At 49.4% G+C, this 13960-nt stretch overlaps 1 protein-coding gene and 1 long non-coding RNA gene across 2 annotated transcripts in view; one reads left to right on the top strand and one right to left on the bottom strand.

Moving 5' to 3' along the window:
* Positions 1-13960, top strand: part of ASIC2 (acid sensing ion channel subunit 2) — a 924670-nt gene that overhangs the window by 691577 nt on the left and 219133 nt on the right.
* LOC116656825 lies at positions 50-1994 on the bottom strand. The gene is made up of 3 exons (XR_004311812.1): positions 1887-1994; positions 698-702; positions 50-59 (listed from the first exon to the last, which is right to left on the bottom strand). It is a non-coding gene; the product is annotated as an uncharacterized LOC116656825 (long non-coding RNA).

Raw genomic sequence — 13960 nt, 5'->3', positions numbered from 1 at the left:
TAACTTGAAGTCCTGGCTAAGGAAAATGTTGCCAAACTGAGATCCAGCTCAGACCTGTGCTAACAAACAGATGACTCACGCATAATTGGAACATGAATTGTTGGTAAAACAAGTAGAGGCCGCTACCCTACAGGGGAAGTTTGTTCTCCTGGGCATGTCAAATATCTCCCCTGACACCACTAGTTTATACGATTAATTTGCTCAGTAAATTGTTTCCTCTGATTCCACACACATTTATGGAGCTCCTACTCTCTGCCAGGTCCTTTCACATTCATTATTTTATTTCAGCCTGACAGCAGACCAGACAGGAGAGTGTCCTTCTCTCCCTGGTGCAGACGAGGAAAATGAGGTGGTTCAGGAACTTGCCCAAGGTCGTAGACAGAAACCTTGATCTTCAAGTTCCAATCTCAACACACTTTGTGCTACATCACTGCCATCGCTCCAACAGAGACATCGCAGTGCGATTTTGGCCAGACAAAACTGCATTGCTAATTAGTAGAGTCTTAGTAACTGCACCTGGATAGGACTGGGTGCTATACATCACCATCTCATTTGATCCTTGCAACAACAGAGAGTGATTCTTGTGCTCTGTTGCCTGCCGAACTCCAGAGAGGGCAGTGACTTGCCCAGGGTCTCAGGGCCCAGGAACAGAAAACAGCCGGAATCTGGATGCAGGTCTCCGATGGCTCCCATAGACCTCTTCTTCCCCCAGCGCCTCTGTTCCTGGTCAGGGTGGATTTGAAGGGATTTCGCCTGCCCTGATTTTCTTAGGAGGAAAGCAGTGGGCTTCTAAGTGCTTTGCAGAAAAAATCCGTGCTAAAACTGGCTGCTGAGATAAGATCTCAGTTTCCTTCTTTACCTCTGTCCAGAGACCAGCCCTCCTTCCCAGGCAGGTCTGTTCTGGCATATTCCAATTGGCCATGGATGAATGGAGAAGACCCTAGGCCCATGCACCCTAAACTTTGGCATTTGTGGATTCCTGGACCCACTGCAGAGGTCCTGACTCACCTAGGTTCCTGGGCCTGACACAGAGGTCCTGATTTGGTAGGTCTAGGATGGGGCCTGAGATTTGCATTTCTAATAAGTTCTCAGGAGATGCAGATGCTGCTGGCCCCTAGACCACACTTTGAGAGGCAAGGCTGTAGGCTCCTTGAAGTCCCATGAATGCGGAGAAGGAGGGATGCGTGCACAGACTCTCTCAGTCATGTCTGACTCCTCGTGTCCCTAATAATGCATGTGGAGTGGAGCATCCTGTCCTGGAAGGGCACCTGGGGGAGGAGTCCTCCTGCCACACAGAGGAGCCATGGGCCCAGCCAGGGAGTCAATCAAACCAAACTGCAAAGGCCATGTGGTAGGCTGAGTAATGGTCCCTCAAAGATGTCCACGTCCTCATCCCCAGAATGCGTGATTCCATTACTTTGCATGGCAAAAGGCACACTGCTGATGTGATTAAGTTAGGGGGTTTTGAGACGGGGAGATCATCCTGGATCATCGAGTGGACCTGATGTCATCACAAGGGTCCTTATAAGAGAGAGGCAGGAGGGTCAGAATCATAAAAGATATCACCATGAAAGCAGAGGCCAGAGAGTCAGAGAGACATTTGAAGACACTACGTTGATGGCTTTGAGATGGAGGGAGGGGCCATGAGCCAAAGAAAGCAGATAGCCTCTAGAGCCTGGGAGAGGCAAGAAAACTGATTCTCCCCAAGAGCTTCCAGATGGAACGCAGCCTTGCTGACACCTTGATTTTAGCTTCCTGACTTCTAGAACTATACGCTAATACATCTGTGTTGTTTGAAGCTACTCAGGTCGTGGGAATTTGTTACAGCAGCAACAGAAAACTAATGCAAGCCTTGTTATTTGTACAAAACACTCTCTGTTACACACCTGACCCCGCAGAGTAAACCAGGCTGGGTAGGTTTGGATCAGGGCCTATCCCCAAACCATGAAAATCAAAGAATCCAAAACAAACATGCAGCTCAGTTCAAAAATAGTCCACGCAGAATTATGTTCTCCATGCTTAACATTCATGCTGGATTGAGAATTGGGGCCCCTGAAACTAGAAAGTTGTGGCTGGGGGGAAAAGGAAGTATGTGGCTTCAGGAGTCGGACAGACTCTAGTTCAAATCCCAGGTCTGCCTGGTAGCCACAGGGTGGCCGTTGGGGAAAGTTGTTTACCTTCATCGAGACTCTCTTTCCTTATTGGTAAAACAGAGATCACACCTTCCTTGCAGTATTGTTATGAAACCTAAAGATAATATAATAATCCGTTCAAAAATGATGTGCTGAAAGCCAGCCATGGTCTAGTCCCTGGGGGATAAAAGTTGAAACAAATACAGCAAGCACCCCTCCGCTCTGGAAAGTCAAAGTGCAGATGTGCAGGTGTTAGGTAAACGGGAGTTGCCCCTATCGTCTTCATCCTCATCAAGACGATAACACCTCTCACTTCTTTCCAGAAAGACTTCCACGTCCCGGAGAAACGGTGTGGCCTGCTTCACATCATCACTGTTCTAGCCAGGAGCACTTATGTCGTCTTATGGGTAGGTCAGAACCGAAAAGGTTCTTTAGTTTCTTTAGTCCCCTGACCCAAATTAAAAACCAGAGAGGGAGGCTGAGTGGCTCAAGGTCACACTGAAAATCAGTGGGAAGCTGGAAACAGACTCGGAGGATATCCATGCTGAAGCTTCAATATCCCAGCAGTATCTGTTGCTTCCTCTGTGAACTTACTCTTTTTCCGGAATATGTATGCTGGACATCCCCTTCTGATTCCGACGGTGCATCTGATCTGAAAGTTGTTGATACTCTGATCTCTGAAAGTGAAGGGTTTAATCTTCTCTTGGAACCCCTCCTAACGAAAATTATTTTCCCACTTTGAAATGGCATGGGCATCCACTGTGAACTCACATCCATAAATCTTAAGCCTACTGCTCAGGAAAGCAGATGAGGTTTGATTCTGCTTCTCAGCACAGTCTCGCAGAGCAAATTATGGCAAGAATTTGATTTATAGAAGCACCTCAAAGGCTCTGGAGTGAGACGTGTGTTTATTCACTTTATTACCGTTTATTTTACACTATCTCTTTATGCTCCTTGCACATGGATTTGAGAGACTATTTGGATAGATGCTTATGACCTGCCAGTTTGCACAGCCCTGTTGAGGAACATGGCTCTCTTTGGCGATACTGCCGGGTTGGGGGTCCCTATACCAGTGCTGGGCTGAAGCCCAGATGTAACAGACAAGCTCAGAGCCTTGAGCCCAGAGTTCCTGCTTGAACTTCCCCAGCTTTGGGATGGTGCTTGGTGTGGGTCTCCAGCTGCAACCCCAGGATATGCAGAGACAAGCTTGATTTCAGATTCAAATATCTCAGAACAGCTGGGGATATTTAACATCGCTATAATTACATTACATTTTGACAGTACATGGAGGGAGAACCTTTTGTTGTTGTTGTTGAATATTCCATGAGCATCAAATATTTTAAACCAGCCAAGGAAACGCAACTGCATTTTTCACATCTAAGGAAGTTGTGTTTTTAAAATGCCGGCTGGGGCTGGGTGTCTCGGGCTCCGGTTTTCCTTTGCCAGGTGTCTGGAGAGGCGAGAGCGGCATCCCTCTGGCTGTGGCCGAGGAGCTGGGTTAGGTGGGCTGTAATGCTCAGCAGAGAAGGGAACGGGAAGGCACTGAGTAGGCGCCGCGGTGTGCTGGGGGTGACTTGGAGGGTCTGGAATGTCATCACAGCTCTCCGCACTGTGGCACCACCAGTGCGGTGACAAGGAAGAACTCGGAGAACAAACAGAAGCTTGCCCAAAGTGACATTTATAAATAAATGATGGCGCCGGGGTCGGCTGAGGTCTCTGGAAAGGCATTTCTAGCAAGTTGCGTATAATGGTTGATGCCAGGAGGTAGATAGAACAAGGGAGAATGGAATGAAAACAGAGGAAGACCTACTATGCACCAGGCTCTGTGCCTCACGTTTGTTTCTTCAACCCTTATGACAATACTCTCAGTACAGGGCAGTTATGCCCATTTTACAGGTGAGAAAACCGAGGCTTACAAGGTTAAATCGGGGGGCGGTGATGAGGACATGCATATCATGCTTTTAAAGAACAGCGCTCTCAATATTTAATTTATATCAACCCCTGGCTGCCTCACTCCCACCCTCACCAGTGCCCTGCCCTGTCCCCATTCCTCCCCTCTCCCACCCCGTGCTCCAGGAATCTTAACGAGCCAATGACGCAGGAAACTATCTAACCCCTTGACTGACGGAGTCAGGGGTTCATGGCCCTGAGTCATAAAGCCAAGTCACTGAAGAGCTGCTGATCTTCATTAAGGAAGCTTCCAGCGTCCACGCCCTCGCTCAGGCTGTTCCCTTCCCCAAGACCCTTGATCTGCCTTCTCTGTCTCTTAAGCCGTCTCCCTTCTATCCGGCTGTGTGCTTAGATGTGCACGGAATGTGCCTAGAAGGGCGCACGAGCTCTGATAAGCGGCTGACCCTGAGCTGGGGGCTGGGAGGATGGGGCGGGTGGGGTCGGGGGGAGCCTGGTTTCTCGGTCTGCGCCTTTTACTGCGGTTTGGACTACAAACCACGTATTTTTAACCACACGTATGTATAATTGATCACAAACAAATACGGACAACACAACGAAAGTACCGTCTGAAAAAAAAAAAACCATCTCTTCTGAAGTTATCTCCGGCCACTCCTCCATGAAAACCACCTGGAAAGCAAGGGGCTCAGCCTTTGACTCCCCGACGCTCGCTTTGTTCATGCCCGGCTTGTGGTCCTCTCCCTTCTCGGTATTTTATTGTAATCCTCCGCAGAAACTCAGTTTCCCTCATCAGCGGGTGACTAGCACCTCCCTGAGGGCGGGGCTGTCCCTGGCTCCGCCTTTGGCGGCCTCAGCTCCGATGATCATTTTTCCTGGGTAATAAGTTCCCCGTCTGAATACCGAATGGCCGAAATGGGGCCGAGAGTTGGTGCCATCAAATTGTATGCGGCTCATTCGGTTATTAATTCATTCCAGGGAGAGTTAGCGAGAGCCCACTTGGGTGGGGAATGACACTAGACGTGGGGCACCGAGGGACACAGGTGCGGCCCTTCCACAATGGCGCTCACCCTCTGGAGCGCCCCAAATGATCTCCACGAAGATCAGAATCACTAGGAGGGCGGGTCTCAAAATCCCCAGCCCCAACCCAGAACTGCTGAATCAGAATTTATGCAGAAGAGGTCCAGCAATCTGTCTTTGAACACACAACCCCAGGTGATTGAGAATTTTAGGAAAACATTCTGGGTTGCAGGGGGAGGAGGCACAGATAACATCCAAATCAACAGATTAATGAGCAAGACTATTTCCGATATTAATAAATGCTGTGAAGGCAATCAGTGAAGGGCACGTGCTGAGAGTGGCGGGGAAAGATTGCTTCTCTGAGGAGATGACATCTTTGCTGAGACTGGGAGATGAGAAGGGGAAGCCAGGCAAGGATCTGGGAACAGCATTCCCCACAGAGGGAACAGCAAGCTGAAGCCCAGGGGAGGGGGCTCTGCCTCCTTCCTCCATCCCTAGAAATTCAGCTCCAGGAGCCCCATTCTCCTGTTCTTTGTGCTGCAGGTACATCTGGCTCCTTCCAAAATGTAGCTGCCTCGCTCACCCACACAATGTTAGAGAACAACGTGATTCTAGCAGCTGTGGAAATACTGACCTCTGGAATGCTAATGCAATGTAGCCTTGGGTCCTTAGGCTGAAGTCTCCTTTAAAGAATAACTCCAAGTGAGTGGAAAAAACCCACAGTTCTAGGAATCCAATAGCAAGTCCCCATCGGAGGGCAGCTCCATGAGACCGATGGGGCCAGGTCCTTCCGTTGGAGTGCCACATCCTGGTTCATCGGCACCACGTTCCTTCCTGATTCATCTTCCTGAAGGCAAGGTCTTCCACCTTTGGCGTTCACGTGGCTTTTCCTTCTTCAGCCTCTAAAGTGTTAGGTCAGGGTGGCTGGTTGTCCACACTGAGCGTGGGCTCCTTCAGCTCACTTTGTGTTTCGGAGAGGGGCTGCCCATCTTTTACCTCTGTTCGTCTTCATGATAACCATGTGACAGAAAAGCAAACAGTGCTGTTCCCATTTTACAGATGGGACAACTAAGGCTCACAGAGGAGAACTCACTTGCCTAAGGTCATCCAACTAGTGCCAGAGCCAGGTCAGTCCTGATTCCTACTCTGATACTTCCCCCTGCCCATGGTGGTGACTCAAAACTCGAAGCCCACATCTGTGCCCTTCTGCGGGTCTCAATGTCACTGTCACCTCCTGGGGGATGTCTTCCCAGGAGGGTTTGGTGAAACCTGATCAGGGAGTAGAATCCTCAGCTTACAGTTGTCTGGGTCACCTCCAGGCAGAGTTTCTAAATGTCAGTAAGTTTCACGTGCGTGAGAATCCCCTGGGGACATTGCTACGATGCAGGTTCTGGTTCAGTAGGTGGGACCTGAGATTGTGCATTTCTGACGACCTCCCAAGGAACGCTGCTGCTACTGGTACACAGCCCACATTCGGAATAGCAGGGGCATACAAGGCAGGAGGGAAAGGCAGCGTGGAGTAAGAGAGAAGGAAGGGCCTCTGGTCCCCGACACACCTGGGTGCCTGTCATCCCTGACCCTTCAGTCTGTGTTACAACAATCATCCCTTTTGAACAGAGTTCCGGGAGGGGCCACCTTGTCCAGCATCCCACCACGAGGAGCAAAGCTGCTCCTCCCAGGCCGGACATTCAGGCTGCGGCTTCTGCTTAGAGAGGCAGACGGCACCGAGATGGGGAAGTGCCTCCTAAGGGTGGCTCTTTTCTCTGTATATGCTACTGAAATGACTGGTCATTTAGGGCGACTGTGTCAATGGAGAGATGGCAGTGGAGTCACAGGCCTCCCAGGTGAGCTCCCCGCCAGCAGGAGCCGGTGCGAGGTCTTTCTGCACCCTTTCCTGATTTTGTGGATGTCAGTGGACGTGTCTTGAGAGTGTGAATCCAGGAAGGATGGCCTCTCCCTTGATCACAGTAATCAGTCTTTGTCTTTGTGCAGCGTGTTGCTCCTGAGGGGAAGCAGCCTTCAATGTGAGGGAGTCGTGCCGGTAACAGGGCACTTCTAGGTAACACGGCACTTCTAGGTAACACAGCCAGAAGCCTGCGCTTTTGTTGCCGCAAGGCCATCAGTGAGAATTGCTAAGGCCGCTTCCAGGCCACGCCTGGGCCTATTCATTGGATTCACTCATTCATACCCTGGTTTGTTATTTCAGTCGTTCTTTCCCTTGCTCCTTCTTTTCTTCATCCAGTGACTCTCGGATTTGTCTACTCATTCACGACCTTATTGCATGCTTTCTGTGCACCAGATACTATGCGGGGCTCTAAGGACCTCAGAATCCATTCTAAGTCATCAATTCAGTCTCCTCGCCCTTGTATATCCTGTAGCCAGACAGCAGGCAATACCTCTCAATGGCCTCTCCAGTTTAGCGCTAAAAACCTGGGCTAGCCATTTGTTATCTTTGTTCTGAGACTCTGTCCTGCTCAGAGTTACCACATGACTCCCCATGGCAGGACAAAAACCTGGAGCACCCAGGTGAGCTCCAGACTCTCACCCCGCACACCATGTGTTCCTTGCGTCTGCCGTGTCCTCCCAAGCTTTTGCTTACACTGTGTCCTTGGTCCGAAAGGCCCTGAAACCCTCTTGTCTCCCTGGGAAGTTCCTCCTCATCCTTCCAGACTCAGCTTCCTCATCATCTCCCCTTCCCCAGGTCAACAAGCTAGGAAAAATTAGGTCCTTCCTCGCCTGGGCTGCATTCAGCCGGTGATGCCTGGAGACTCTCGAACACGCAGTGGCTAAGAGTAAGGGCTCTGGGTTCAAGCCTTGGCTTTTCCCCGTGTGCCAGCTGTAGGACCGTGAAAGATAATACCGGAGTCTATGCAAGAGTTTCACACGCATTCTCTGTTGGGATGCGGACGACAACTCTTAAGGAGTTGTCTAAGGTAGAAAAGTTCCAAATCCTAGGCACATAAGAGGGACTTGCTCAAGGTCACAAAGCTAGTAAGGGGCTGAGTCTCAGCTACAACTTAAATCTTCCCTTCCCAAGGCCGATTCTAGTCCACAACACACACAGAGAAGATGTTAGCCGCTGGTAGACATTAATTATACCTGTAGGGCAATTTTACTACTTTCCGCTAAGGCTAGAAGAACCTGCCCTAGCCAGACTAGAAAGCCACAGAGGAGAACTGAGGTTATTGTATGATGATTAAGGTTTTGAAAAGCAAGTTTGGCCCAAGATATTTAAATAACTCCGAGTTACTGCCTCCCCAGGCAGGAGAGCACAACCAGGCGATGGTATACGACTTCTGGGTGGGAGGGGAATTGAGTGGGAGGCTGGAGCCAGGCTTCTAGAGGGAAATTACTGTTTTGTATTTATTGCTTTGGCTTGCCAGAGTGCCGCAGGGACAGGCTAGCTAATACATTAGATAATTGCCTCAGTTCCCCACTTCATTTTGCAGTGTGTAGACCAGCCCAGGTGCAGACTTCTGGGTTATGAATTCAGTTCAGGCCGCCTAGATGGCCAGGCCTCTCTCTAGGGATGTGCAGTGCTAAAGTGGGAAAGGGAACTGGGACGGTGGGGGTTTGGGGGTGTCTGTCTCTCAGGCACCAGGGGACACCAGGATGATCTGGCCCGTAGGACCAGAGTGAAAGGTCCCAAGCTGGGAACCATGAGACTAGAGTCTACACTCGACCAGGGATTGCTGAGCAACCCTGGGCCCTTAGCTGTCCCTCTCTGAGCCTCTGGTCCCCATCTGGAAAATAAAGGAGATCATAAATCAGTATTTCTCAACCCTGGCTGCACATTAGAATCACCTGGGGGAACTTTTTAATTTAAAAAAATTACTCAAGCCCCAAGCTCCATTCCTGGAGATTATGATTTCATTGGCTTGAGGTAGAGCTCAGACATGGGTATTTTTTAGCAGGAGTTGAGATTCTCTGGAATCACTGATGTATGCTGTCTTCTTTGGTGTGAGCTTCTAGGAGACCACGCCTTCTCACATGATCTTGAGATCCAGGGTCATTTGTTTCCCTGTTTAGATTTTTCGGTGAGTAATATGTGCCTGGTTATGTCTGACCTTCTCCCCAGTGAGGTTTCCTCCTATCGGGGAATGTCCGGGAACCAGTGCAGGAGGCATGAGGCTAGGCTTCAGCCTCCTGTATCAGCTCCTAGGCTCCCTGGGCCTCAGGGCCCTCATCCCTAGACGGTGAGAGAGCAGCCCTGCTCTGCCGGCCTGTGAGCAGGGTGTTGGGTGAGACTTTGTTTTGCAACGCCATCTGGTCTTCCAAGGGCTTTCCTGTCCACTGCTTGAGAAGTCAGCCTGGGAGTGGAGAATATTCTTCTTCTTTCCCCCACGAGGAGACAGGCTCAGCAAGGGCGAGGAACTTGCCCAAGGCCATCCAGCTAGGAAGAATGCAACCAGACAGACGTCAGTTCACATCCCAGCAATGCAGCTTCCAAACTCACTCTGACTACTTTTCTTAGTTTTTTGGCACCTTGGTTTCCTTACCTGTAAAAATGGACACAAATACCTCCCATTTCCACAGCGTGGCTGTGAGGAGGCAGAAAGACAGCCAGATGGAGCCTGGCACAGAGCAGATGCTCAATTAATATTTTCTTCTCCCCTCCCTTCCTCCTTCGGTCATTTCTCCCATCATTATTCTTTTATGCCTTCCTTTCCCCCTGCTTAATTTTCAACTCTTCAAAAACCAGGATCTTGAGAGGCAATTCACTGTGCATGACCTTGGACAAGTTGCTTTATCTCTCTGGGCCTCAGTTTCTCCATCTGTGAAATGGGGCTGTTGGTGGTTTTGTTCAGTTGTGAGGACTTAATGTGTGGAGAGGACAGCTTCTGGCATAGCACCTTGGTCACTCCTGTTCTGTTTCTTTAGAGCCTTCGTCCTTCTCCTCACTGGGCTCTGACACAGGGCGGTGCTTTATCCCCACCCCACCCCCACAGTGGGTGTTGAGTGATTAAGGGAGTGATCCCCTCAGGCCGAGGGATGGTAAACATCCAAGTCCTAGCTGTGTTCTCAGCCTTGACAGCTCTGCTAAGCAGCACACAGCCCCCAGGGTTCCCAGGCAGAGAGAGGCAACCCTATATCAGGAGATTGCTTACTGTCTTGAGATGGAAAAAGAGGGGAAAGCTATAAATATGGAGGATTTGTCTGTGATACGTCATGGTTAGCCACCCCAGCTATATAACTTTTTAATTCTCCACTCCAGCTTGTAAACTCATGCAGTAAAAACAGTCACTAGTAATTTATTTTTTTCCACTCTATGAATTTTGTAATTTTTTTTTCTTTAACCAACCAAAAAGGTCCTTCCAAACTCACCTTAAGCTTTTATTTGTGTTTCCCCTTCAGCAATCATAAAATGAGACCACGGATTATAATTTAAAAGCTATGTCCCCTCTCCAGTATTGCCAGAATGAACATGTGCAGACTCGGGGGGAGGGGGGAGCAATTTCTTAATTGTTAAAATAGGTGTGAGTCCTGGATGTGATTTGCCTCACCGGTATCCAGGTGGCAAAGGAGGCTGGCATGAAGGGGGGCATTTCAGCCAGAGCTGTGTATGCAGTCCAAGTGCTGGACTTGAGTCACTTCTCTTTCACCTTGGAGCTGAGTGATCTTGGGCAAGTCGCTTCCCTATCAGGGCTCAATTTCCTCATTTGTAAAACGTGGACAAAAATTAGGGACTGACCTCCCCCACTGGGATGTTCTGAGAATCCAAAAAGATAATGTATAAAAAATTTGTTTTGTTCAATGTAAAGTACTATAAACATGTTGGAGAGTATGTTACTGATGATGGTGGTGGTGGCGGTAGTAATGGTGATGACTGATGATGGTGATGATGGTGGTTCTCGTGATGATAGTGACGATGACGATCATAGTGACGGATGATGGTGGTGGTGGTGATGATGGTGATTCTGATGATTATTGATGACGATCATTGTGATGGATGATGATGGTGGTGATGATGGTGATTCTGATGATTATTGATGGCGATGGTGGTGATGATGATGGAGGTGATGGTGATGATGATAATCATTAGGGCTGATGATGGTGATGACAGCAATGGTGATGATGGTGGTAATAGTGATGATCATTTTGCTGGTGGTGATGATGATGGTGGTGGTGTTGGTGATGATGATGATCATTAGGACTGATGATGGTGATGATGGTGATAACAGTGATGATCATTTTGACTGGTGGTGATGATGATGGTGGTGGTGATGGTGATGGTACTTATGGTGGTGATGATGATGATTGATGATGGTGGTGATGATCATTTTGACTGATGTTGGTGATGATGGTGATGGTGGTGGTGGTGGTAATGCTGATGATGGTGGTGATGAAGATACTGCTGCTGGTAACGAGGAGGGTGGTGATACTGCCCTGTGCAGGGTAGAGCCCATGGGCTTATGTGACATGAGAAGCATTTTCCCCAGAGCCTCATACTTCTCTATGTATACAAAATAGGTGCTCAGTAAAGAATTGTTTGCCTGAAATCAACTTCAGATTTCAGAATTCAGTCCACGTCTTAAAGGCTTCAGTCATTCATTCAGCAGGTATTCATTGAGGGCCTCCTGTGTGCCGGGCCCTGTTCGCACTGGCCCACAGTGAACAAACGAAACAGGCACAATCCCTGCTCTCCTGGGGCTTATAGTCCAGGAGGTGGCGGAGTGGGTGGTGGATACAGATGGCGCAACATAAACAAATAGTAATTTTAGATAGTAATAAAGATTCTGAACTAGGTTACAGAGTGATGGAGAGGGCTGTTGGCAAGATGATTTCAGCTTCTGTAGTCAGGAAGGCCTGTCTGAAGAGGTGACATTTAGATGATCAAGGGATGTAACCAGGGGACTATCTAGGAGAGAGTGTTCCAGTGGAAGGGACACCACACAAGGGCTCTGAGATGAGAATGAACTTGGCTGTTTGAGAGATAAAAAGAAGGCCCGTGTGTCTTGAGCAGAGAGAAGAGGGAGCGAGTGGTGTGAGCTGCTGTTGGAGAGGTAGACGTGGGCTAAACGATTGCAAGCCTTGCAGGCTGGGCTGAATATGGAGATTACTCCCAGGACCACGAGAAGCCATTAGAGTGTTTAAAAGGCATGGGAGGGCCATGAATTAGTATACTCTCTGAGAAGATCATTCTGGATAAGAGTGGAGGCAGGAAGACAAATTAGGATACAGATGTAATTCTGGGGATGAGAGATGCTGGGGTCTGGACTAGGGTGTTGATGGTGCAGGTGATGAGCGTGGTCCAATCTGGGATATGCTGAAGGTGGATCCAAGGAGACTTGATGTTGGATTGGGTGAGAGTGTGATAAAAGGAAGACTTAAGATTAACTCCTGGGCTGTGGGAGCCTGAGCAACTGGACCGATGCTGGCGTGATGCACCGAGAAGGGAAGAGCTGGGGGAGAGTGGCTTTGGGAGTTGAGAGAGGTAGGTGTATAGGGGGCAGGCAGAACTCAACGTCGCAGACACGTTAAGGCTGAAATAAGGACTGGGCATGCTAGTAGGCAGTGCACACATGAGCCTGGTGCTCAGGGGAAGGTCAGGACAAGAAAGAGGGATCTGGGGAGTCATCAGTGGAATGGTGGGAGGAAGTGGCCTGGGACTGGGTGGGGTCACGTCAAGAGGAGGTGTAGACAGAGGTGAACGGTGAACTGAATCCTGGGGACTGGGCATCCCAACATTCAGGAATCAGGAAGGAGAGGAGCCGGTGAAGGAGGATGCGTGCGGACAGTCAGGAAAACCAGGAGCGGGCTGATGTAGAAGTCTAGGGGAGAAGGGGACAAGAGAAGAGGGTTGTCATCTCTGTGTGATGAGCTTCCAACAGAGGGCAGGCCCCTTCCCAGCCTGGAAAAGAAGGGGTGTGGGGTCTGGACCCAGCACTTGAACCCAGGTTCTGACACGGCCATTTCTTGGCTTTCAGACCTTGGGCAAGCCCTAATCTCCTTGATCTGAGCATCCTCCCTCGAATGGCATTATTGAATGATGCCTGTAAAGTGCTTCGCAGGGGCCTGGTGCTCATAAACAGAAGCTGGTCACGGTCTTCCTGAAACCGCTCAGGTGGGTAGAGTTGCTCAGAGGTGCTACAGAGATGCTCAGGTAGTGAAAAGGAGGTTTCATTGGGGCAATTCAGCCTTAGCTCAGGATTGCAAATGAAGTTGGCTTTAGGGCTTAGACAGGCAGTGTAAGGAGTAGCCAGGTAGGAGCAGGTAGGGACAGTAAGGCCACTGGCCAACCAGAGCCCAGCAGCATGCTAATGAAAATGTTTAAAGCCCTACGTGGGCCAAACGATACCCATTCACGCAGGCTCAGTGCTGCTCCTGTGGGTTTGAGACCCCTGTGAGATAATGGTGCACCAGAGAAGAATTTTAAACAGAATATATGAGATTGATAGGCTCAGATTTGCATTTCAGAAAGGCAATTCTGGAAGCAATGCAGGGAGAGGGCGGGAGCGGGGTGCAGGGCTAGTTCCCCACAGGGAGAGGAGCCAGGGAAGTCTCCGCTCAGGTGAGAGGGGACCGAGATGAGGAAATGGGCTCATTATCACATAATTAGCTCCATGATCAGTATGCAGGCTTATCTTCTCAAAATGTAAATACTAGAGGGTTTGTTCCTTTTAATGGAAGCAACTTGCCAACCTAGGGGTTTGGGTAGGAGAAAAAGGTAAGATATTTTGTAACCAATTGATTTTGCAATGAATTCGTTTACTGATTTAAGAAAAAGAAAAAATACTGTGGACAGGAAAAGTTGTAAATGAGATCAGTGTCTGGTTAGTGTGAAATCTAAGGGCAGGGGTCAACAGACTTCCACTTAGCAGGCTGGAGAGAAGGTTTCATGTGGATGGAGAGGAAGGAGGGTCTGGTCTGGACAGCAGAGCCTGCTGGGACGGGGGAGTGAC

Source organism: Camelus ferus, chromosome 16 (genome assembly GCF_009834535.1).
Source record: "Camelus ferus isolate YT-003-E chromosome 16, BCGSAC_Cfer_1.0, whole genome shotgun sequence".
In the NCBI taxonomy this organism is placed as follows: Eukaryota; Metazoa; Chordata; class Mammalia; order Artiodactyla; family Camelidae; genus Camelus; species Camelus ferus.
The sequence above is the reverse complement of the archived record's forward strand: the minus strand, read 5'-3'. Positions and strand labels throughout refer to the sequence as shown.